Source organism: Calliphora vicina, chromosome 5 (genome assembly GCF_958450345.1).
Source record: "Calliphora vicina chromosome 5, idCalVici1.1, whole genome shotgun sequence".
Lineage (NCBI taxonomy): Eukaryota > Metazoa > Arthropoda > Insecta > Diptera > Calliphoridae > Calliphora > Calliphora vicina.
This window is the reverse complement of record NC_088784.1, coordinates 19,124,245-19,149,341: the sequence shown is the minus strand read 5'-3', so window position 1 is coordinate 19,149,341 and position 25,097 is coordinate 19,124,245. Positions and strand designations below refer to the sequence as shown.

Here is a 25,097-nt window from a genome sequence, read left to right as displayed (position 1 = left end):
ACAAAAACATTTAGTAAAGGTGACATAATGAAAAATCGTTAAATCTATTGTAGTCATACTAAAGTGAACAATACAAGTTCATACCAATTTAAAGTAAAACATACATATGTCTGCTGGAAAGTACTAACACACACCCTGCCTTTGATTTAAATTAGTAAGAAGTACATGCATACAATTTACCCACACACTCATAAACATACAATTTATGTATGTACGTATGTGTAGCTTTTAATTTCCCAGATAACAATCAATGTTTTACCCTCAAGTTCTCTATTATAAAGCAAGACATTTGTTATTTTCCTCTAATAACAGCACATTTATGTAGTCTGTCGTATTAAATTTTAAGGTAAATTCTTGTTCATTAACCAGTACTCGTGTATATGGTGGATAGAGGATTTAACTTGATACATTTGTTGTGTTTTTCTTTTGCCTTACTTTTCCTAATTAATTACATTTACTTGTTAAACCAAAGAAATAGAAATTCTTGTAACAACAAAACTAATTGTTTCGCATAAACGACATACGCATAAAAGTTGGAAACATGTTTCTCCTAAGTTTAATGAAGTTTTTTGGATTGAGTTTTTATTTATATCCTCTTTTAATTGATAAGCCGCTAGCCATAGGTAATTAGAAAGATACATTTATCAAATGCGCATAATATATGTACTCGAAAGATTTATGTCTAGAGACTGCACTGATAGCTAGTCAAGACACTATAGAGTGATCAGTAGTCTGGACACTAGCTACTGATCTATAGTCTAGAGACTAAGGACTGATCTAGAGTCTAGAGAATATAGACTGATCTGTACTATAGAGAATAAAGACTGTTCTACAGTCAATAGACTAAAGACTGATCTATAGTCTAAAGACTGATCTATAGTCTAGAGACTAATGACTGATCTATAGTCTAGAGAATAAAGACTAATCTATATTCGAGAGACTAAAGACTGATCTATAGTCTTCAGACTAAAGACTGATCCATAGTCAAGAGACTCAAGGCTGATCTATAGTCTAGACTCTAGAGACTAATGATTGATCTGTAGTCTAGAGACTAAAGACTGATCTATAGTCTAGAGACTAAAAACTGATCTACAGTCAAGAGACTAAAGACTGATCTACTGTCAAGAGACTAAAGAATAATCTGTAGTCAAGAGAATAAATACTGATCTACAGACTAAAGACTGATCTACTGTCAAGAGACTAAATACTGATCTATAGTCAAGAGACTAAATACAGATCTATAATCAAGAGACATAAGACATAAGAGAAGATCTATAGTCAAGAGACTAAAGAATAATCTATAGTCAACAGACTAAAGACTGATCTATAGTCTAGAGAATATAGACTGATCTGTACTATATAAGACTGTTCTACAGTAAATAGACTAAAGACTGATCTATAGTCTAAAGACTGATCTATAGTCTAAAGACTGATCTATAGTCCAAAGACTAAAGACTGACCTATAGTCTAGAGACTAAAGACTGATCTATAGTCTAGAGACTAAAAACTGATCTACAGTCAAGAGACTAAAGACTGATCTACTGTCAAGAGACTAAAGACTGATCTACTGTCAAGAGACTAAAGAATAATCTGTAGTCAAGAGAATAAAGACTGATCTACAGTCTAAAGACTGATCTACTGTCAAGAGACTAAATACTGATCTATAGTCAACAGACTAAAAACTGATCTACTGTCATGAGACTAAAGACTGATCTATAGTCAAGACACATAAGACTGATCTATGGTCTAGAGAATAAAAACTGATCTATAATCTAGAGATCAAAAACTGATCTTCAGTCTAGATACTAAAGACTGATCTACTGTCATGAGACTAAAGACTGATCTAAAGTCTAGAGACCAAAAACTGATCTTCAGTCTAGAGACTAAAACCTGATCTACAGTCAAGAGACTAAAGACTGATCTACTGAGAGACTAAAGAATAATCTGTAGTCAAGAGAATAAAAACTGATCTGCAGTCTAAAGACTGATCTACTGTCAAGAGACTAAATACTGATCTATAGTCAACAAACTAAAGAATAATCTACAGTCAACAGACTAAAGACTTATCTATAGTCTAGAGAATAAAGGCTGATCTACAGTCTAGGGACCAAAAACTGATCTTCAATCTAGAGACTAAAGACTGATCTACTGTCATGAGACTAAAGACTGATCTATAGTCAAGAGACATAAGACTGATCTATAGTCTAGAGAATACATACTGATCTATATTCTATAGACTGATCTATAGTCTAGAGACTAAAGACTGATCTGTAGACAAGAGACTAAAGTCGAATATATAGTCTAGAGCCTAAAGACTGATCTATAGTCTAGAGCCTAAAGACTGAACTGTAGTCTAGTAACTAAAGACTGATCTACAGTTGGACAATACAGTCTAGAGACTATAGATTATTCTGTAGCCTAAATACTATAGATTACTGCTTTATAGTTTAGACTATAATTTCTTTCAAAGGAACTTTAGGGCATTAAAGTTTTACTATTGCCCCAGTCGTTAACATTAGCTACTTCAGTTTTCTAACTATTAATACTGGCAGCATTATTTTCAATGTCGTTTTCCCCCTCAAGCAGTTGTATGGTTTTAATCGCTGTTTGCTTAAAAAAAAATTAAATGAAGCAAAAGTTTTCCTCTTTTTTTGTTTGTTGCTTTCAAAACTTGTTTTTCCGTTCGCAACTATCGATGGCAAGTTGAAGTACTATAAGTTTTAAAAATGAGCAATAGAAAAATAGCACAGCAACGAAAAAAAAACTAATTAAATACGGATGAAGCAAATATTGATAAAGTTTCTAGGCGAATTTTAACTAGTACGAAGATGAAATAGAAAAAAAAAGAAGAATGTAATTTAAAGTTCAGAAAAACTGTTTGTTTTGACATTTGAAGGAAAAAAAAAAGAAAATTCTTGCAATTGAAGATAATTTGGATAACATTTTTAAAATGGTAATGATTGAAAATGATTTTCATCTTTAAGTTATGTTTCTCAAATTCGATTTTATAACATTTTCAAATACCTTGTTGACTATAATATGTGTTTAGTATATAAATTTATATTTATACGTGGCATTACAATTCGATTTTAAACTATATTTGTAACAATTTCAAAAACAGCATTAAATGACAAAAATATACCATCAATTCGATGTCACGAACAAACTAATTTAAGAAAATCGAAAAGAAATAAAAAAAAAATGTTTGGTACATGGTGGAAGTTTCTTTATTTCCTTCCTTTAAAGTTACACACCCACTTTTAGATTACATTGTACCTACAATTCAAGCATGAATACATGTACTCTTGCAACGTTCCAAGTCAATGCAGTTATAAGTAGATAGTTTTTCTGTATTTTTGCCATGTATGTCATCTTTTTTTACGTTTAATGTTAAAACATTTCACATTGCTTAAATGTGTGGCTGCATTTGAAGTTTTTTTTTTCGTGATGGTACAAAAATTTGAGAAAATTAAGAGGCAAGGACGATCAGAAGTTGAAACTACGTACGTGTTTTTCTTACTAAAGATTATACACTGGGCAAGAGACTAACAACTGTTCTACAGGCAAGAGACTAAAGTCTCTACTGATCTATAGTCTAGAGACTAAAGGCTGATCTAGAGTCTAGAGACTAAAGACTGAACTATAGTCAAGAGACTAAAGACTGATCTATAGTCAAGAGACTAAAGACTGATCTATAGTCAAGAAACTAAAGACTGATCTATAGTCTAGAGACTAAAGATTGATCTATAGTCTAGAGACTAAAGATTGATCTATAGGCAAGAGACTAAAGACTGATCAATAGTCTAGAGACTAAAGACTGATCAATAGTCTAGAGACTAAAGACTGATCTATAGTCTAGAGACTAAAGATCGATCTATAGGCAAGAGACTAAAAACTGATCAATAGTCAAGAGACTAAAGACTGATCTATATGTAGTCAAGAGACTAAAGACTGATCGATAGTCTAGAGAATAAAGACTGATCTATAGTCAAAAGACTAATGACTTATCTATAGTCTAGAAACTAAAGACTGATCTCTAGTCTAGAGACTAAAGACTGATCTATAGTCTAGAGACTAAATACTGATCTATAGTCAAGATACTAAAGATTGATCTATAGTAAAAAGACTAAGAACTGATCTGTAGGCAAGAGACTAAATACTGGTCTATAGTCTAGAGAATAAAGACTGATCTATAAGCAAGAGACTAAATACTCATCTATAGTCAAGTGACTAAAGACTGATATATAGTCTAGAGACTAAAGACTGATCTATAATTTAGAGACTAATTCCTTAGTCTAAAGACTATAGAAAAATTCTAAAGATTTAACAACTCCAAGGAACTTAATATACCCACTTAAAATTACCCATTCTGCTTGTCCTCACCAACAAATGACAATTGTTATGGCTTCGTAGTTAGATATTGCAATATACTTTCATTCCAATACACTTACATACAAAAATACATTCAAACTTACATAAGTGTTTGTACAAGTATTTTACCAAAAAAAATGTGTTGCAAATGTCTAGTACTTTCTTGTAAATAGGTACAACTACTTGTACCCCACTTTAAAGCATCAAATTGCAAACAACTTTGTATGTGTGATTTTCTACTTTTGCTGTGAATTTTCTTTTACCCAAAAAAGAAAATTTCCACTGCAATTCATGTAGTTGGTTACAATGTTCAATTTCCAATTGTTACAAGTGAGCCACACCCAACCACCGCATTGTAAATTCGCTTTTAGTAGTGGGAATTTTTGGTACAATTTTTTTCCTTTATTCCGTTTCTGGTTTGCTGTTTGCTGCTGCCACCCACAATCTCTCCATATTGAAAAGTAAACATGTATGAATGTGCAGATGTTGGAATTTTTTTTATCTGTATTTGTATGTGGTTGGTGTATGTAGTTTTCTACTTATTTGAACATTTCAGAGGAAAAATCAGGCGCAACGAAAATGATAATGTGTAACGATATGTGCTGTAATCATATTTGTGTGAAATCATATGCAGTGGTTGGTAAAAGTATTCGTTTTTAATTTTTAAAATGAAAATAATAAATTAGAACAGAACTAGAACAGAACTAGAACAGAACTAGAACAGAACTAGAACAGAACTAGAACAGAACTAGAACTAGAACAGAACTAGAACAGAACTAGAACAGAACTAGAACAGAACTAGAACAGAACTAGAACAGAACTAGAACAGAACTAGAACAGAACTAGAACAGAACTAGAACAGAACTAGAACAGAACTAGAACAGAACTAGAACAGAACTAGAACAGAACTAGAACAGAACTAGAACAGAACTAGAACAGAACTAGAACAGAACTAGAACAGAACTAGAACAGAACTAGAACAGAACTAGAACAGAACTAGAACAGAACTAGAACAGAACTAGAACAGAACTAGAACAGAACTAGAACAGAACTAGAACAGAACTAGAACAGAACTAGAACAGAACTAGAACAGAACTAGAACAGAACTAGAACAGAACTAGAACAGAACTAGAACAGAACTAGAACAGAACTAGAACAGAACTAGAACAGAACTAGAACAGAACTAGAACAGAACTAGAACAGAACTAGAACAGAACTAGAACAGAACTAGAACAGAACTAGAACAGAACTAGAACAGAACTAGAACAGAACTAGAACAGAACTAGAACAGAACTAGAACAGAACTAGAACAGAACTAGAACAGAACTAGAACAGAACTAGAACAGAACTAGAACAGAACTAGAACAGAACTAGAACAGAACTAGAACAGAACTAGAACAGAACTAGAACAGAACTAGAACAGAACTAGAACAGAACTAGAACAGAACTAGAACAGAACTAGAACAGAACTAGAACAGAACTAGAACAGAACTAGAACAGAACTAGAACAGAACTAGAACAGAACTAGAACAGAACTAGAACAGAACTAGAACAGAACTAGAACAGAACTAGAACAGAACTAGAACAGAACTAGAACAGAACTAGAACAGAACTAGAACAGAACTAGAACAGAACTAGAACAGAACTAGAACAGAACTAGAACAGAACTAGAACAGAACTAGAACAGAACTAGAACAGAACTAGAACAGAACTAGAACAGAACTAGAACAGAACTAGAACAGAACTAGAACAGAACTAGAACAGAACAGAACTAGAACAGAACTAGAACAGAACTAGAACAGAACTAGAACAGAACTAGAACAGAACTAGAACAGAACTAGAACAGAACTAGAACAGAACTAAAACTAGAACAGAACTAGAACAGAACTAGAACAGAACTAGAACAGAACTAGAACAGAACTAGAACAGAACTAGAACAGAACTAGAACAGAACTAGAACAGAACTAGAACAGAACTAGAACAGAACTAGAACAGAACTAGAACAGAACTAGAACAGAACTAGAACAGAACTAGAACAGAACTAGAACAGAACTAGAACAGAACTAGAACAGAACTAGAACAGAACTAGAACAGAACTAGAACAGAACTAGAACAGAACTAGAACAGAACTAGAACAGAACTAGAACAGAACTAGAACAGAACTAGAACAGAACTAGAACAGAACTAGAACAGAACTAGAACAGAACTAGAACAGAACTAGAACAGAACTAGAACAGAACTAGAACAGAACTAGAACAGAACTAGAACAGAACTAGAACAGAACTAGAACAGAACTAGAACAGAACTAGAACAGAACTAGAACAGAACTAGAACAGAACTAGAACAGAACTAGAACAGAACTAGAACAGAACTAGAACAGAACTAGAACAGAACTAGAACAGAACTAGAACAGAACTAGAACAGAACTAGAACAGAACTAGAACAGAACTAGAACAGAACTAGAACAGAACTGGGAACAGAACTAGGAACAGAACTAGGAACAGAACTAGGAACAGAACTAGGAACAGAACTAGGAACAGAACTAGGAACAGAACTAGGAACAGAACTAGGAACAGAACTAGAACAGAACTAGAACAGAACTAGAACAGAACTAGAACAGAACTAGAACAGAACTAGAACAGAACTAGGAACAGAACTAGGAATAGAACTATGAACACAACTAGGAACAGAACTAGAACTAGTTAGTTAAGTTTTTATATAGTATTCGTACACTTTTTTAGTTCACTATCCCATGTGCATTTCATTTTAATGGTTTTCTGCGTTCTGCTGCTCCTCATACGCATGTTGTTCACGTTTGTTACCAATATCTTAAAGTATTGATGTGTTAAGATATTGTTCATTGTAATTATTATTACATATTGTTATTGTCATTTAACGAAATTCGTAATTTTCCATAAAATTTTACTGCATTTTATATGCAATCGATATAGAAATTGATACAATAATATTAATTTAAACAAATATAGGAAAGTCACAAGGGTTTTCTTTAAAATCGACTAATGGATGTAGCATATTTAAAGCGCTCATCATTATGTATTTTAAATAAATTTCACTTTACTTTAAAATATGTTTGTTACACATATCTTTTCAATAATATTTCAAGTCACCAGAAAACATTAATTTTTTAAAGATTCCTTTATACAAATTGTTATCTGTCTCTCCCTGGAGGGCATAATATTGGATGCTAACGAAACAACTTCTAGCCTACTTAAAAACCTTGACAAATCGCAAACAACGTTTACTTTAAAACTCATAAAGATTATTAAAAAATATCATTTTCTTTTGCCAAAAAAAAAACACACAGAAAACAGAAAATATAAAAGAGAAATTCAAATTTAAAACGGATGTTATCTTTATGTCCGTAACAAAAGGTTAATTTCAGCAACACAATGATAAAACTGACACATTCACCACATTATAACTCTGGGGCCCTTTCCCATTTATTGCTGGCTGTGTTATAATGTAGTTCATTAAGCGATAAGAGCGACTACAGCAAATATTTAATGAAACCAGGGATTTAACACAGGGAGTAGGGGAAATCCCCCAACAAAACCCAAACCCAAACTTTTATTGTTACACATTTTTCATGATTTTTTTTGTTCAATAATAAACAAAAATGAAAGTCGTATGTGTTGTGTAAGGCTCATCCTTTTGGTCCTTTTTGCCAATTTTGTTCGAAATATAAAATAATGTTTAATTTTTGTTTCAAATAATTTAAAAAGGAACACTTGAACAATTCCTCAACCCAAAATAAAAGTATGTTAATTTGCCTTGTTTTATATAAATGTTGTTATTGGTAAAAAAAGGTTTTTGATATTTTTTTTTTTATTTTAATGAGACAATTCCCAACCAAATGTTACATGTTTAAATTAAATTTGCACCTTGCAGGCAATTTAGATTTATTGTTTATACTAAATGTAAACAGAAATAATAACATTACCTATTATAATAATAACAAACAATAGTAAAAATAATCATAAAATAAAAAGTTTTTTGTTTTTTATTGTTTGGGAACCCAAAAATCAATGTTTATTTTATTAATTTTTGAAACAGTCATGTTGAGGGACAGACAGACAGGCACACAAAGGTACCACAAGTATAAATGGAAATAAAATCATAAATATTGTTTCAATTGCAAGTCTCTATTGAATCTCAATTTAGCCTCTCTATTCAGTTAAATTTTAGCTTGAATAGAAATTCTTTATAAAGGCTCCTCCAAAAGAGACCTCCGAACTTTGGCAGTTAATAGCGGCCACATTGTTGATGATTTATGCGGCGAATTGACTGTCATTTATTCAGTTTGATTTGTCAAATCGCCATGGACGGTTATAGCGTTCAATAACACGTTCAAATGATTAAATTATTTTATCAAAATTGGCGTTCTGTTGGGACAATGTTCCAGGCCCTTTTCCGATATCAAAATAAATAAAATATGTTCTTATTTATTTTGTAAAGGTAACATTACATTGGCTACTTACGGAGGCTTTAAAATACTATCCGCCAACTATACCATGGCTGAAAATAAAGGATGATTTGGTGAGTTTCTTGAAATGTATGGATTGAAATACATATAATTTTGTTTCTTGTATCTTGATTATATGTTGATTGATTCAAATAATCTATAAGACAAATATTGAGATAAAGAAGATGTTAAAGTTTTAATTCAAAACAATTGGCTGCATTCATTAAATCTAAGGCATAATTTTGCACAAACTTGGAACATTTTCATTTGCTTTAATTGAAAAATTAAATTGAAATTTTTGCGTTTTTTTTCAAAATTGTTTGAAAAATGTTGGCATTTTTTGTATACAATTTATTTTTAATATGAAATTTATTAGAATTTGTATTATTTTTTCATAGAACATAGACTTTTTTGGAAAAATCGCTTAAATAATTTTGGCGTTTTTTCAAATCTGTTTGAAAGAATTGGCGTTTTTTGTATACAATTTATTTTTAATACGAAATTTATTAGAATTTTTTTTATTTTCATAGAACATATTTTTTTGGAAAAAATGGGTTTTAAAATAGTTTGAAAAATTTTGGCGTTTTTTATATACAATTTATTTTTAATATGAAATTTACTAGAATTCAAATTTTTCTCATAGAATATAGATATTTTTTTTTTTGTAAAAATCGCTTAAATAATTTAGACGTTTTTTAAAACTGTTTGAAAAATGTTGCAGTTTTCTGTATACAATTTATTTTTAATATGAAATTTATAAGAATTTGTATTTTTTTCATAGATTTTTTTTTTGGAAAAATCGCGTTTTTCAAAATTGGATGAAAAATTTTGAATGTTTTTGTATACAATTTATTTTTAATGAAATTTATTAGAATTGGTTTTTTTTCATAGAATACAGAAATTTTGTTTGGAAAAATCGCTTAAATAATTTTTACGTTTTTTCAAATATTTTTGAAAAAAGTTCGCGTTTTTGTATACAATTTATTTTTAATACGACATTTATAGAATTTATATTTTTTCATAGAATAAGACATTTTTTTGGAAAAATCGCTTAAATAATTTAGATGTTTTTTTTAAAAATGTTGGCGTTCTTTTATGTACAATTTATTTTTAATATGCAATTTATTAGAATTTGTAGTTTTTTCATAGAATATCAAAATTTTTTTGGAAAAATCGGTTAAATAATTTATGCATTTTTTAAAAACTTTTGGCGTTTTATGAATACAATTTATTTTGAATATGATATTTACTAGAATTTGAATTCTTCTCAGAGAACATAGACATTTTTTTTGGAAAAATCACTTAAATAATTTTGGCGTTTTTTTAAGAAATAAGAAATTTATAAAAAAAAATTAATTTTATTTATAAATTAAAGAAAATTTGAATTCTTCTCAGAGAACATAGACATTTTGTTGGAAAAATCGCTTAAATAATTTTGGTGTTTTTTCAAAGTTGCTAGAAAAAGTTTGGCGTTTTTTATATATAATTTATTTTTAATGTGAAATTTATTAGAATTTGTTTTTTTTTTCATAGAAAATAGAAATTTTTTGAAAAAATCACTTAAATAATTTTGGCGTTTTTTCAAATCTGTTTGAAAGAATTGGCGTTTTTTGTATACAATTTATTTTTAATATGAAATTTACTAGAATTCGAATTTTTCTCATAGAATATAGATATTTTTTTTTTTTGGACAAATCGCTTAAATAATTTAGACGTTTTTTAAAACTGTTTGAAAAATGTTGCAGTTTTTTTTATACAATTTATTTTTAATATGAAATTTATTAGAATTTGTATTTTTTTCATAGAATAAGACATTTTTTTGGAAAAATCACTTAAATAATTTTGGCGGTTTTTTTAACTTTTACTTTTTATGAGAAATAGAAATAGAAAATTTTAATTTTATTTATAAATTAAAGAAAATTTATATTTTTTTTTATATGTAGACAATTTTTATGTAAAAATAGCATAAATAATTTAGGCGTTTTTTAAAAACTTTTTTGAAAAATGTTGGCGTTTTATGTATACAATTTATTTTGAATATGATATTTAGAACATAGACATTTTTTTGGAAAATTCGCTTAAATAATATTGGCGTCTTTTAAAATTGGTTGAAAAAGGTCGCCGTTTTTTGTATACAATTTATTTTTAATGTGAAATTTATTAGAATTTGTTTTTTTTTCACAGAATATAGAAATTTGTTGGAAAAATCGCTTAAATAATTTTGGCGATTTTTCAAATCTGTTTGAAAGAATTAGCGTTTTTTGTATACAATTTATTTTTAATACGAAATTTACTAGAATTCGAATTTTTTTCAGAGAACATAGACATTTTTTTTTGGAAAAATCGCTTAAATAATTTAATAATTTTGGCGATTTTAAAGCAACTTTGAATGCTTTAAAAATGTTGGTGTTTTTTGTATACAATTTATTTTCAATACGGAATTTATTAGAATTTGTAATTTTTCAATTATAAATTTTTTTTGGCAAAATCGCTTAAATAATTTTGGCGTTTTTTCAAAATTCTGTTAAAAATGTTGGGAATTTGAAATTTATTCGAATTCGAATTTTTCTCATAGAACATCGAAATTTTTTGAAAAAATCGCTTAAATAATTTTGGCGTTTTTTTAAACATATAGGAAATTTTAATTTTATTTATAAATTAAAGAAAATTTATTATTTTTTTCCAGTTAAATCATGGAGTTCTTTAAATGATTAAAATTCTTATTCAAAATTTTGTATTTCATAATAAAAATATAAAAAAATCGCTTAATTTTGGCGTTTTTTAACTTTAAATTTTTATAGGACTTTTTAATTTTATTTATAAATTAAAGAAATTTGTATTTTTTCCATAGAATATAGATATTTTTTTTTGGAAAAATCGCTTAAATAATTCAGGCGTTTTTTCAAAGTTGCTTGAAAAAGGTTGTCGTTATTTGTATACAATTTATTTTTAATATGAAATTTATTCGAATTCGAATTTTTCTCATAGAACATCGGAATTTTTTGGAAAAATCTGTTAAATAATTTTGGCGTTTTTACAAAGTTGCTTGAAAAATGTTGGCGTTTTTTGTATACAATTTATTTTTAATTGAAATAAATTAGAATTTGTATTTTTTTCATAGAATTTTTCTCATAGAACATAGAATAATTTTTTGGAAAAATCGCTTAATTAATTTTGGCGTTTTTTTAAATTTAAATTTTTATAAGAAATTTATAGGAAATTTTAATTTTATTTATAAATTAAAGAAATTTGTATTATTTTAATGGAATATAGACATTTTGCTTAAATAATTCAGGCGTTTTTTCAAAGTTGCTTGAAAAAGTTTGTCGTTTTTGAGAAGTGTGATATATAAGTTTGTCATTCCGTTTGTAATTTTACATTTTTCATTTCCGACCCTATAAAGTATATATATTCTGGATCCTTATAGATAGCGGAGTCGATCTGTCCGTCTATCCGTCTGTCTGTCTGTTGAAATCAATTTTCTGAAGACCCCAGATATCTTCGGGATCCAAATCTTCAATAATTCTGTCAGACATGCTTTCGAGAAGTTTGCTATTTAAAATCAGCAAAATCGGTATAAAAATGGCTGAGATATGAGGAAAAAACCAAGACAACCTCAATTTTTGACCAATTTTTGACCTATATCTGGATTACTAAGCCATTAATATAGACAATATGGATATCTAATGATAGATATTTCAAAGACATTTGCAACGACGTATATAAGACCATTCATAGTAAGTTGAACCTACAATGGGTCAAAATCGAAAAAAAAAATTTTGAACCCGAATTTTTTTTTTCATCAAAAAAAATTTTAAAATTTAAAAACAAAAAAATTTATAATAACAATAAGAAAATTTTTTTTTCCAAAAAATTAAAAAAAAAGAACTTTGGAAAAAAAATTTTGTTTACCTAAAAATATTTCAAATTTTTATTTTGAAGTATAATTTGGTGAAGGGTATATAAGATTCGGCACAGCCGAATATAGCACTCTTACTTGCTAATTTTGGCGTTTTTTAAAACTTATAGGAAATTTTAATTTTATTTATAAATTAAAGAAAATTTATTATTTTTTTCCAGCTAAAAATCATGGAGTTTATTTAAATAATTAAAATTGTTATTCAAAATTTTATATCTTCTTTTTTATATATAAAAATGAAAGGGTCCATGTATGTAATGTCATCACATGAGAACGGCTGGAGCGATTTGGCTGATTTTTTTTTTTTTATTCGATTCGAAATTTTCAAAAATTCCGGGTAAAACTCGGAAATTCTTTTTTTTGTGAGCCCATTCAACTGTAATAAAAAAAGCTCCCTAAAGTATGCAGTACAAATTTAGATATTTTATTTGCAAATAAATAAGAACAGGCTGGTGTGCGTGGGTTGGAGAAACTTAAAGAACTAACATTAGTAAATGCTACCGGGCGAAGCCGGGGCTATCAACTACATAGTTTCATAATAAAAATAACAAAAAATCATGACTTTTTAGAGAAAGTCTTTTAAATAATTTTATACTTTTTTTTCTAAAAAATTAAAGAAAATTTTCAGTATTTTAGTTAATAGTAAAATTACAGAAAATGCAATTCTTGGATTTCTCTAAATTCTAAAATTTCTGAGAAATTCCATATACAAAATTGTATAATTTTTAAAAAACGCCAACATTTTTTTGGACGAATTTTTTTCCGATTTTAGTTTTGTTGGATTTTTTACATACAAATTAAAGTTGTGATGCTGACACAATCATCCCTTAAAAATTTGTACTTTAAAGTAAAACTTTCCATGTTGTAATGGACAATTTAATACAAATTACATGTACATTTAACACAAATTTATTGGCCACTAGATAATTAAACACATTTAACTTCATTAACACACCATACTGAGTGGTTTATTAACAACAGTGACATGTTCGCAACAAACAAAATAAAAGAAAACTTTCATAATAGCAAAAGTTTTGATTCCAAATACATATTTCGAAGAATTTAATTTATTTTTGAATAAAAATCACACATAATTTTGCAATAAATTCAAAAATTGAAAAACTGTAGAACTTTTTCTAATTTCATTATACATATTCACATGTCACGTTCTGTTGGGGTTTGTGTCATTTGAATCTTTTTTAAAAAATTCTTACATTTTGTCATGGCTTATTTAAGCCTGTTTCCTGCTGTTTTACTTTTCTTTACCTTTTTCTTTTTATTTCAGTTTTTTTTTTTATTTTTTGACCACAAATACACACGTGTTGTGTCAGGTTGTCATGTGTTTCAGTTTATTCTTATTTTATGTGTTTTTTTTTAAGTTATTTTATGACAGTTGGACATTTTTTTAATAAAATTTCCATATATTTCCTGTCTTAGGAGATTTAAATAGGTTTTTAAGGGGCAAAGGCTAGAGGATGAGGAATAACATTAAAATCATATTATTTTTATAATTTTCATGAAACTTTCCAAATTTCCACTCTTAAATTTTTGGTTCATTTAAAATGAATCCTTGTAAATTTCAAACCTTTCATTTATTTATTGTTTTAATATTAATGCATGCATGCAGTTGTAAAGCCAAACCAAAAAACTGTAGAAAAATCACATTTTTATTTATTTTAATTAAAGTGAATGGCAAAATACTATTGTTTAAATGAATTAATATGCCAGCTGATTTAACACAAAAGTGTAATAAGCCATGTAATGAAATAAAAATGCACGGAAATTTTAATTAAAATAATTTCGTTGTTGTTGTTGTTAATTTCAAACACTAACGGTCTTTCTGTCTCTTTCTCTCTCTTTCTCTCACTGGTAGTGGTACACCATAGAGTGGTTTATTAAAGTAATTAAAAATGTACAAATAATACTTGCCTACTTTTAGGCATACATATTTAATTGCCAGTTTTCATATTTAATTAAAGTTTTTTTTATATAATTTGCATTATTTTATTATTATGCATTAAATAATATATAAATAGTTATTATAAAACACAACCACATTACAAAAAATGGCAACATTAATGTCTGTTTAAATCCTTAAAGCTTAAATATGATAAATACTACCATAAACGCATTGCGACACAAATTAATTGCCACTTTTTTGTTACATTAAGTTGCTCTTGCTGTTGCTCTTAAAATAGTATTAACGCGAGTTTGTTTTTTCTATGGTAAGGAAGTTGTTGAAATATCCTCATTTAAATATTTCAATGTGCTGTTTTACACACATCCTGGTATAAGTTTGAAAAATTGTGCTGAACACCAACAAGTTTAAAGACAGTGAAGTGGAGGTTAAAGTGAATACTTAATGTTAAATTTGAAAAATATATGTGAGAGCTAAAATATTTTAAATAAATTATAATTAAAAGAGAAATAAATATACAATAATAACATATTGTTACGAAATTGTACCTGAATACAAATATAACGATTTTAACACGGCTGATTTAAAAGAAGCATAATGCTTTGAAATAGCAGTGCTGTAATAGCAAACTGTAACATATCTGTAGGCATTATTAACATTGAATAAAAGCTTTCAGTTGACCATTGATCGTAAGTATGGCAACGCTGTTTGCTGCGACCGTATATTCGAATTCGAATATTCAGTTAAAGAACATTGTAGAAAGTACACCACAGATGGCGTATGTATTAGAAAGCTCTAGACAGTTAAAGAGCAATCTAGAGTGCAGATGGCAGTGTTATAAATAGTGGCAGAGGTTGCAGTAGTGAGTGAGTTTATCAGAGACGCTATTTGAATAAACATCAACTGAGTGCCTTAAAGTGTGCTGTGTTTTTCAAGTGAATTCGTGTACATTATAAAGTGTGTCTGTATTTCTGCGAATTTATAAACGTGTATAAAAAAACATTGAGTGACTATTTAATTCTGTTGTACATTTTAAATAAATAAAGAGTTGTTACAATTTTCAAACTACTAAACGGCTTTTATTTGCAATCAAAAGTATCCGGTTTATTTAAAGGAAATAAACCAACGTTTTGAAAAGGTTAAAACGTAACAATATTAAACCAATTTTTTGTTAAGGGTTCTCCAAAATAATGCTCACTTTAACTGAATGTGTTCATAGATCAGTTCATAGATCAATAGAAAATGTGAATAGTGTCATTGGGACCTTTACCGCAGACAGAAAATATGTTTTGTAGCTGTTTGTTGGACTGAGCTCAATGATTTATTTCGGCATTTTAATTGGAAACTTTGTTTCCTAGACTATACCGTCATTGCCATGGCGAAAATGAAGACTTTCTGTCCATCAAAGAAATCTTCGATTAGACCTAGACAAAAAGCTTGGTTCAATCATACGTGCAAAATAGCAATCAGATCTAGAGAGGAAGCATTTAGAACATGGAGCAATAACCAAAACGCAGAAACTGCGGCAAAAGGCGAGATCTTCGTGAGTCAAAGTACTAAGGCGCGAAGAAGCTCAATAAGAGCAACGCCTTCGTACTAAAGTTCTTATTGCTCATTAGTTAAGAGTAATGGATAAAGCTAATTGCTCAATTCCGACTCTTTTAAATGATGATCAATCATTCACTGACCCGGTCGATAAAGCTAGCCCTTTAGCTGAATTATTCGCAAGTAATTCTTACTTGCCGGAAAGTGATCAACCATTTCCAGAACTCTAAAAGGGTTTTATCGGATGTCAAAGCAAATAAGTCTTCTGGGCCAGATGGTACCAGCGCTGGTCCTGAAGCTGTGCTCATTGACGTTAGTTCATCCATTAGCTAAACTTTTCATATTTCCTCTATGTTGGAAGTTTGCTAATGTCAACCAAATTCCTAAAAAGGGAGAGGCTAATAACTCTGAAAATTACCGTCAAATAGCAATTTGTTCTGCACTTTCCAAAGTTATGGAGAGTATGGTGTTATGTATGGAGTATGGAATCCAACAATTTACTTAACAACCGCCAGTATGGATTTCGTAGAGGACTCTTTACGGAAGACTTGCTAGACTTCCCATCTGAAAAATGCTGTCGTGCCATTCACCGTTTTGTCGAAAGTAAAGTGGTTGTTCTAGATATTTCCAAGGCGTTCGATAGAGTGTGGAATTGTGCACTTTTATCAAATCTTATTGCTTTTAACATCTCTCGAGCTGTTAAAGATGGGATCTCATCAAACTGGTTCAAAATAAATTCAGGGGTACCACAAGGCTCCGTTCTCCGTTCCCCTAATCTACCGTATTTTTCTAAACGACCTTTTACGTGAAACTTGAAAACCTATCAAAACATTTTTTGCCATTCATATTCATTCAGTTATAGACCAAGCCTGCCAGTGATTGAGGAATGATTCCCTTAATCGGGACCTTCTGAAAATATCTTAATGAGCTCGTGCGAATAGGGTCACTTTCAATGCACGCAAAATGCATGTTGACACAAAAACGAACGACTGACCATGTCGCTTCATCTGTATTTATGGGTGGTGTAAATATTCAAACATTCTTGATGTTCTGGGCATCTGAATACAATGTGATGTCCGCTGGTCTAAACACATTTTTCAAGTGTCAAGTGTTTCGGTTTCTGAAACGGTGTAGGAATTACTTGACTCAATCTGATCTTCTCACTATTTACATCACCTACATTCGACCAAAAATGGAATACAACTCCCATGTATGCTTTAAAGTATATTTTGGAGCTTCGTGATCATTGGTTAGAGTAGGGTATCCAACTCTAGTGATTCTCTGGATCACCGACGCAAAGTGGGCAGCGTTTCATTGTTATATCGGTACCACAATGAAATGTGTTCTGATGAAATTAGGGAACTTGTTCCTGATACCCGCTGATTTTTACGTAATACACGTTTTGCATCCAGGACACATCCCTTTATGGTAGATTGGCCGGTGGACCGCACAACACATTACGGCGAAAATTCGTTCTTTAGCCATACGGTCCGTATGTGGAACAAATTTCTCGCTGAAGGGTTTCCTGTCATTTTGAATGTAGAAAAGTTCAAATCGAATATCCACAAACACTACTCATTCTTTTCTCCCTCACATAACCAATTTTCCTAGTTCCAACACAATGCTTTGCATGAGTAGGGCTCAACTCCTGAATGCTGGTCCTTTTGACTTGCTGGACTTTTATTTTCCGTGGAAGCTTTTGTTTGGCTTTTGCAATAGTTGGTGGGCGTGCTTTATATTCACTGCTAAGTTAACTGCGTTCCTATAAATATCGTATGTATTTGTATGTATTTTTCTGACAGGCCTTTGAATAGTCTCCCGAATCCATTATGCTGAAGTTGGGTTGGTTTCTCTGATGACAACTCAGAAGTAACAGATATGTAATCATATTAGTGTTTTCAAATGTTCCAATTTTTACTGGATTGTCCCGCTTTTATTCACAATCGTTATTGCCACTTTTTAAAGATTTTTCAAATCTAATACCTATGTACATGACATAAAGTTATTTCAGAACAGCTGATTTTTATTTAACTTTATTTATGCTCCTAATTTCAATAAGATATCCATAGGGACTTCCGAACTTTAACAGGTCAAATTAGTTGTCATTTATTCAATCCACCAAGCACGAATATAGCGTCCCATTTCTGAATGAATGAGTATTGTAGAATTGGAGGCGATACCAATTCACATGAGATCCAAGCATCCTCAAAAATCACTCTTTGATGTGGATTTTGGGCCGCTAAAACACACCGATTGCTCACCAAAGTTTATGGTGAATATATTCCATCGGTTTCAACTTGCGAGAGATCTTTTGCGCGGTTCAGAAGTGGTGAAGACAAAGATCGCCCAGATCAGTCAAAAATTTTTGAAGACCAAGAATTGGAGACATTACTCCATAAAGATTGTTGTCAAACTCAACAAGAGCTTGCAAACTCATTAGCAGCAATTTCAAAACGTTTGCAAAGCAAGAATATTGGTTACCATACTAATTGAAGCCGAGAGACTTTGAAAGACAATTTTGAATGTTCGAAATGATGCTTGAACGCTCATTATTTTTGCACTGTACCATTACTTGCGATGAAAAATGGATTCATTACGATAACCCGAAGTGTAAGAGATCGTATATACAGCCCGGCTAACCAGCCGAATCGATACCAAAGCCTAATATCCATGGCGCTAAGGTAATGCTCTGTATTTGGTGGTAGCAAAATGGTTCTATCTATTATGAGCTGTTGAAATCTAGATAGATCATCACAGGGAAACTGTAACGAATGCAACTTATTCGTTTGGAGCGAGCATTTTCCGAATAAGACATTAAACCGTAATATTCCCTCAATACAACGCTCGGCAACATATTGAAATACCTGTTAAAACTATTTAGAATGAAGTGGCTGGGAAGTTTTGCTCTTGTCTGACTACTATTTCGATCGATGCAGAACTCTCACTCTGGGTATCCGAAATTGGCTTGATTTGTTGTTCTTGACCTCAAAAGATGATAAGTTCTTTTGGCTCGGATTCCATATGTTTCCAGAAATATGGGAAAAAGTCATAGTTAACAGTGGCCCATACATTTGAATGAAGTAAAAATATCATTTCACTACGAACTAAGTCCTCAAACCGAAAATAAAGTAAAGCCCCAAAATTTTATATAAAGAAAAAAACAACGATATTTAGGGACTCAGTTAATTTTTTTATTTCCAGAATTAGAGACTTTCTGAAAATGAAATAAATCAAAATTTTTTTGTCTGTTGTAATTACTAGTTTTTATTATACACTTCACCTGCGTGAGAAGGGTATATATAAGTTTATCATTCCGTTTGTAATTTCCACAATATAATTTTCTGTCTGTCTGTTGAAATCAACTTTCCGAAGCCCCCAAATAACTTACATACACGATTCATAATTCAAATATCTCCGGAATTCTTCCGGCTCGGTTTATATATTTAAAATCGAGAAAATCGGTCCATAAATGGCTCAGATATAGTCATTAATATATACAATATGGATATCTAATGATAGATATTTCAAAGACATTTGCAACGACGTATATAAGACCATATTAAGTTGGACCTACAATGGTTCAAAATCGGAAAAAACCAAAATTTTTTTTTTCGCTAAAAATAAAAAAAAAAAATTAAATAACAAAAAAAATTTTGTTAAATTTAAAAAAAAAAACGAAAAAATTTTTTCTAAAAACTAAAAAAAATGCTTTGGAAAAAAATAAATTTTGTTTACCTAAAAATATTTATAATTCTTATTTTGAAGTATAATTTGGTGAAGGGTATATAAGATTCGGCACAGCCGAATATAGCTCTCTTACTTGTTTTTTGATAATTTTTATGAACTTTATTGACATTCGTGTTGTTTACAGCTAAATAAACGATCATATTGTTATGAAGTTGCATTAACGATGTGTAACGGCTGTTTGCAACATTCATCATGTTTATAAACATTTCCAGTGATCGAAACTTCTACTTATCAATAATGTTGATAACACGCTGTTATTAACATTGTTAGTGGTTATGGCAGTATTAACTGTTAAAGCTGCTAACATTAAAGCTCTAGAATTAGAACATTTTTATTTTGTCCGTTAGATAGATAATTCATGAAACTATTAGAAGGTCGCTCTGTATAAAATTTTAATCAACTAAGCTTTTGCAATCAAAAAAATTAGGTTTATTTAAAGGAAAAAAATCAGCGTTTTTAAAAGGTGAAAATTTAGCCCGTGGTGGCTATGATTGCGACCACTAGTTTCAAACTTCAAGGCTTAAATAAATATTACTGTATTTTGGTGGTGAAGAATATAAGGAAATGGAAATGGACCCTAGTTGTTTATGGAATAATTTTTGGACAAGAATCTCCATTCAAAAAACCTTTGATTTGTTTAACACTCTAATTATATGCAACTTTGTAAGACTTTTCTTTTTAGGAAATCATCTTTTCCCTATTCTACTGTTTAAATAAATAAGTATATGTGACATATGCTTCATTATAAAACCATGACTGTTACAAGTATCTGAGCATATATTAATATGCATGAATTTCTCAAGTAAAGTGTTTGTCAGTCTGTCTGTCTTAAGTCTTATATGTTTTTTTTTTCTTTTTTTAATTTCCTGCCAAGAATATTGTAACCTCACACACACATACTCAGATGCTCTCATATTTGCTCATACATAAATAAACATAAAACCATTAACATCAACTGTAACGGTTTTTTATAATGACAGAGTTAAATGCTGTGTGAAACTAGTTTACCACACACAAACACATAAACTCTCTTTGGAACAAAATGCACAAAGGACAAACACACTTACTCTTGCTCTTACTTGAGAACGTGATACATCATAAGTAAGAGCTTGGAGAGAGAGAGAGCGAGAGTATGCATACAAACAAGTGTGCATGTATTATTAAATATATGAATGAATGAATGATTGCATGAAGAATGATCTTGCTCATGTGTGCATTGTGAAGGAGCATTTACTTGCAACCGCCAGCTTTTGGTAACTGTGCATGCTTGAAATTACGCTTGCTTGCTTGTGCATGCCTGTGCTATTTGTTATAGCAATTTGTTGTTGCCATTTTGCGGTGGAAAACTGTCTTTTTATGTTGATTCCTCCTTCAGTTATATTTGTTTCTGCTGATGTGCTGTGTGGTGGAGTCCCTTTTAAACTTATTCTACCATTTTTCAATATTGTGCTGCAAGTTTATTTATTTATTTATTGTTAATATTTTCATTTTTCATACTTGTATTTATGGCTTTCGAGGAATATGCAGGTGGTATTGTGGCGTAAGATATGTCTGTATATGAATTATTTGTGCAAGATTGATATTTATTCAATGGCGGTATAAGTGAAAAAAAGGTAAAGGTTAATTTTTGTCTTCATTGAAGTGTATTTAATTTGGCTTTTTTCGCTTTAGCTGTCAACGAGTAGAAGATTAATGTTGGGCAGAATGGAATGGCAAAAGAGAAATGCTTAAAAAGTCATTAAATATTGATTTGGGCTGGAATTAAATGGCAATTTAGAACATTTGTAGAGATTTGCATTAAAAAGCAATAAGTTCTTGATAGTATAAATAAAATGCAAAATTTTGAATTTAAATTTCCCAAATACGAAATTTTTTTAATTAAAATATTTGCATTTAATTGTAACACACAAACAAACCCCTAACTCTCTTTCTCTGGCTGTGTTCACAGTTTATTATACAAAAAAACTAACTAATTGTAACAGCCAAAACACGTCACACATTTCATGGCCCCTGCCAGTAGGCCATAGAGCTGTTGCCACCAACAAATTCTATATAAATAATGACAACAAAATTTAGTTTTTGACTTCATAATTGCGTTTAAATGAAAACTACAGCTCCACACAATAGCTACCCAAACAAAAACCAACTGTCATTTACAAACAACTGAAATATTTTATTCCAAAAAAAAAAAAAAACAGACAAAGAAATAAACGAATTTGTTGGAAACATTACAAATGGCGACAACAGAAAATTTACGTTTAAATGCAATTTAAACACTGCGTGAGTGCGTCAGCAACAACAATGAATTAAATATTCCTTTTTTTTTGGTGAGATTTTTGGCAGACAATAGACAGCTAGAAAATTTAATGAAAAAAAAACCAGAACAATTTAGTTATATAGAACATTAAGAATGGTAATAAAAAAAGCAATATTAGAGAGATTGTGATTTTGAAATTAGTTTTGTGAGGACAATTTTCATAAATTTATAAATCTGTATGTTTTATAGAGACCAGACAATGCTGTTTATTTCTATGTATCAAGGTCATTTATGATACAATGTTGTTAACTCAAAATAGCAATTTATTGTGGACAATTTTAAAATAAATAATAGTTTGAAAAATTCCTTGGGGGTGGAAAAAGTATTTTGAAACACACAATTACTTAAGTATATTGATGGCCATGTGTTAACAGTTCTAGTTCAGGTTCTAGTTCAGTTCTAGTTCAGTTCTAGTTCAGTTCTAGTTCAGTTCTAGTTCAGTTCTAGTTCAGTTCTAGTTCAGTTCTAGTTCAGTTCTAGTTCAGTTCTAGTTCAGTTCTAGTTCAGTTCTAGTTCTGTTCTAGTTCAGTTCTAGTTCAGTTCTAGTTCAGTTCTAGTTCAGTTCTAGTTCAGTTCTAGTTCAGTTCTAGTTCAGTTCTAGTTCAGTTCTAGTTCAGTTCTAGTTCAGTTCTAGTTCAGTTCTAGTTCAGTTCTAGTTCAGTTCTAGTTCAGTTCTAGTTCAGTTCTAGTTCAGTTCTAGTTCAGTTCTAGTTCAGTTCTAGTTCAGTTCTAGTTCAGTTCTAGTTCAGTTCTAGTTCAGTTCTAGTTCAGTTCTAGTTCAGTTCTAGTTCAGTTCTAGTTCAGTTCTAGTTCAGTTCTAGTTCAGTTCTAGTTCAGTTCTAGTTCAGTTCTAGTTCAGTTCTAGTTCAGTTCTAGTTCAGTTCTAGTTCAGTTCTAGTTCAGTTCTAGTTCAGTTCTAGTTCAGTTCTAGTTCAGTTCTAGTTCAGTTCTAGTTCAGTTCTAGTTCAGTTCTAGTTCAGTTCTAGTTCAGTTCTAGTTCAGTTCTAGTTCAGTTCTAGTTCAGTTCTAGTTCAGTTCTAGTTCAGTTCTAGTTCAGTTCTAGTTCAGTTCTAGTTCAGTTCTAGTTCAGTTCTAGTTCAGTTCTAGTTCAGTTCTAGTTCAGTTCTAGTTCAGTTCTAGTTCAGTTCTAGTTCAGTTCTAGTTCAGTTCTAGTTCAGTTCTAGTTCAGTTCTAGTTCAGTTCTAGTTCAGTTCTAGTTCAGTTCTAGTTCAGTTCTAGTTCAGTTCTAGTTCAGTTCTAGTTCAGTTCTAGTTCAGTTCTAGTTCAGTTCTAGTTCAGTTCTAGTTCAGTTCTAGTTCAGTTCTAGTTCAGTTCTAGTTCAGTTCTAGTTCAGTTCTAGTTCAGTTCTAGTTCAGTTCTAGTTCAGTTCTAGTTCAGTTCTAGTTCAGTTCTAGTTCAGTTCTAGTTCAGTTCTAGTTCAGTTCTAGTTCAGTTCTAGTTCAGTTCTAGTTCAGTTCTAGTTCAGTTCTAGTTCAGTTCTAGTTCAGTTCTAGTTCAGTTCTAGTTCAGTTCTAGTTCAGTTCTAGTTCAGTTCTAGTTCAGTTCTAGTTCAGTTCTAGTTCAGTTCTAGTTCAGTTCTAGTTCAGTTCTAGTTCAGTTCTAGTTCAGTTCTAGTTCAGTTCTAGTTCAGTTCTAGTTCAGTTCTAGTTCAGTTCTAGTTCAGTTCTAGTTCAGTTCTAGTTCAGTTCTAGTTCAGTTCTAGTTCAGTTCTAGTTCAGTTCTAGTTCAGTTCTAGTTCAGTTCTAGTTCAGTTCTAGTTCAGTTCTAGTTCAGTTCTAGTTCAGTTCTAGTTCAGTTCTAGTTCAGTTCTAGTTCAGTTCTAGTTCAGTTCTAGTTCAGTTCTAGTTCAGTTCTAGTTCAGTTCTAGTTCAGTTCTAGTTCAGTTCTAGTTCAGTTCTAGTTCAGTTCTAGTTCAGTTCTAGTTCAGTTCTAGTTCAGTTCTAGTTCAGTTCTAGTTCAGTTCTAGTTCAGTTCTAGTTCAGTTCTAGTTCAGTTCTAGTTCAGTTCTAGTTCAGTTCTAGTTCAGTTCTAGTTCAGTTCTAGTTCAGTTCTAGTTCAGTTCTAGTTCAGTTCTAGTTCAGTTCTAGTTCAGTTCTAGTTCAGTTCTAGTTCAGTTCTAGTTCAGTTCTAGTTCAGTTCTAGTTCAGTTCTAGTTCAGTTCTAGTTCAGTTCTAGTTCAGTTCTAGTTCAGTTCTAGTTCAGTTCTAGTTCAGTTCTAGTTCAGTTCTAGTTCAGTTCTAGTTCAGTTCTAGTTCAGTTCTAGTTCAGTTCTAGTTCAGTTCTAGTTCAGTTCTAGTTCAGTTCTAGTTCAGTTCTAGTTCAGTTCTAGTTCAGTTCTAGTTCAGATCTAGTTCAGTTCTAGTTCAGTTCTAGTTCAGTTCTAGTTCAGTTCTAGTTCAGTTCTAGTTCAGTTCTAGTTCAGTTCTAGTTCAGTTCTAGTTCAGTTCTAGTTCAGTTCTAGTTCAGTTCTAGTTCAGTTCTAGTTCAGTTCTAGTTCAGTTCTAGTTCAGTTCTAGTTCAGTTCTAGTTCAGTTCTAGTTCAGTTCTAGTTCAGTTCTAGTTCAGTTCTAGTTCAGTTCTAGTTCAGTTCTAGTTCAGTTCTAGTTCAGTTCTAGTTCAGTTCTAGTTCAGTTCTAGTTCAGTTCTAGTTCAGTTCTAGTTCAGTTCTAGTTCAGTTCTAGTTCAGTTCTAGTTCAGTTCTAGTTCAGTTCTAGTTCAGATCTAGTTCAGTTCTAGTTCAGTTCTAGTTCAGTTCTAGTTCAGTTCTAGTTCAGTT

General features: G+C 30.7%; 1 protein-coding gene and 1 long non-coding RNA gene across 2 annotated transcripts in view; one reads left to right on the top strand and one right to left on the bottom strand.

The window, feature by feature from the left end:
* The window catches only part of PIG-V (phosphatidylinositol glycan anchor biosynthesis class V), a 190,782-nt gene that overhangs the window by 140,909 nt on the left and 24,776 nt on the right, over positions 1-25,097 (top strand). The gene's annotated exons all lie outside the window — the stretch shown is intronic.
* On the bottom strand, positions 8,408-9,232 carry LOC135960423 (uncharacterized). Its single transcript, XR_010576577.1, has 3 exons — positions 9,107-9,232; positions 8,871-9,011; positions 8,408-8,797 (listed from the first exon to the last, which is right to left on the bottom strand). It is a non-coding gene; the product is annotated as an uncharacterized LOC135960423 (long non-coding RNA).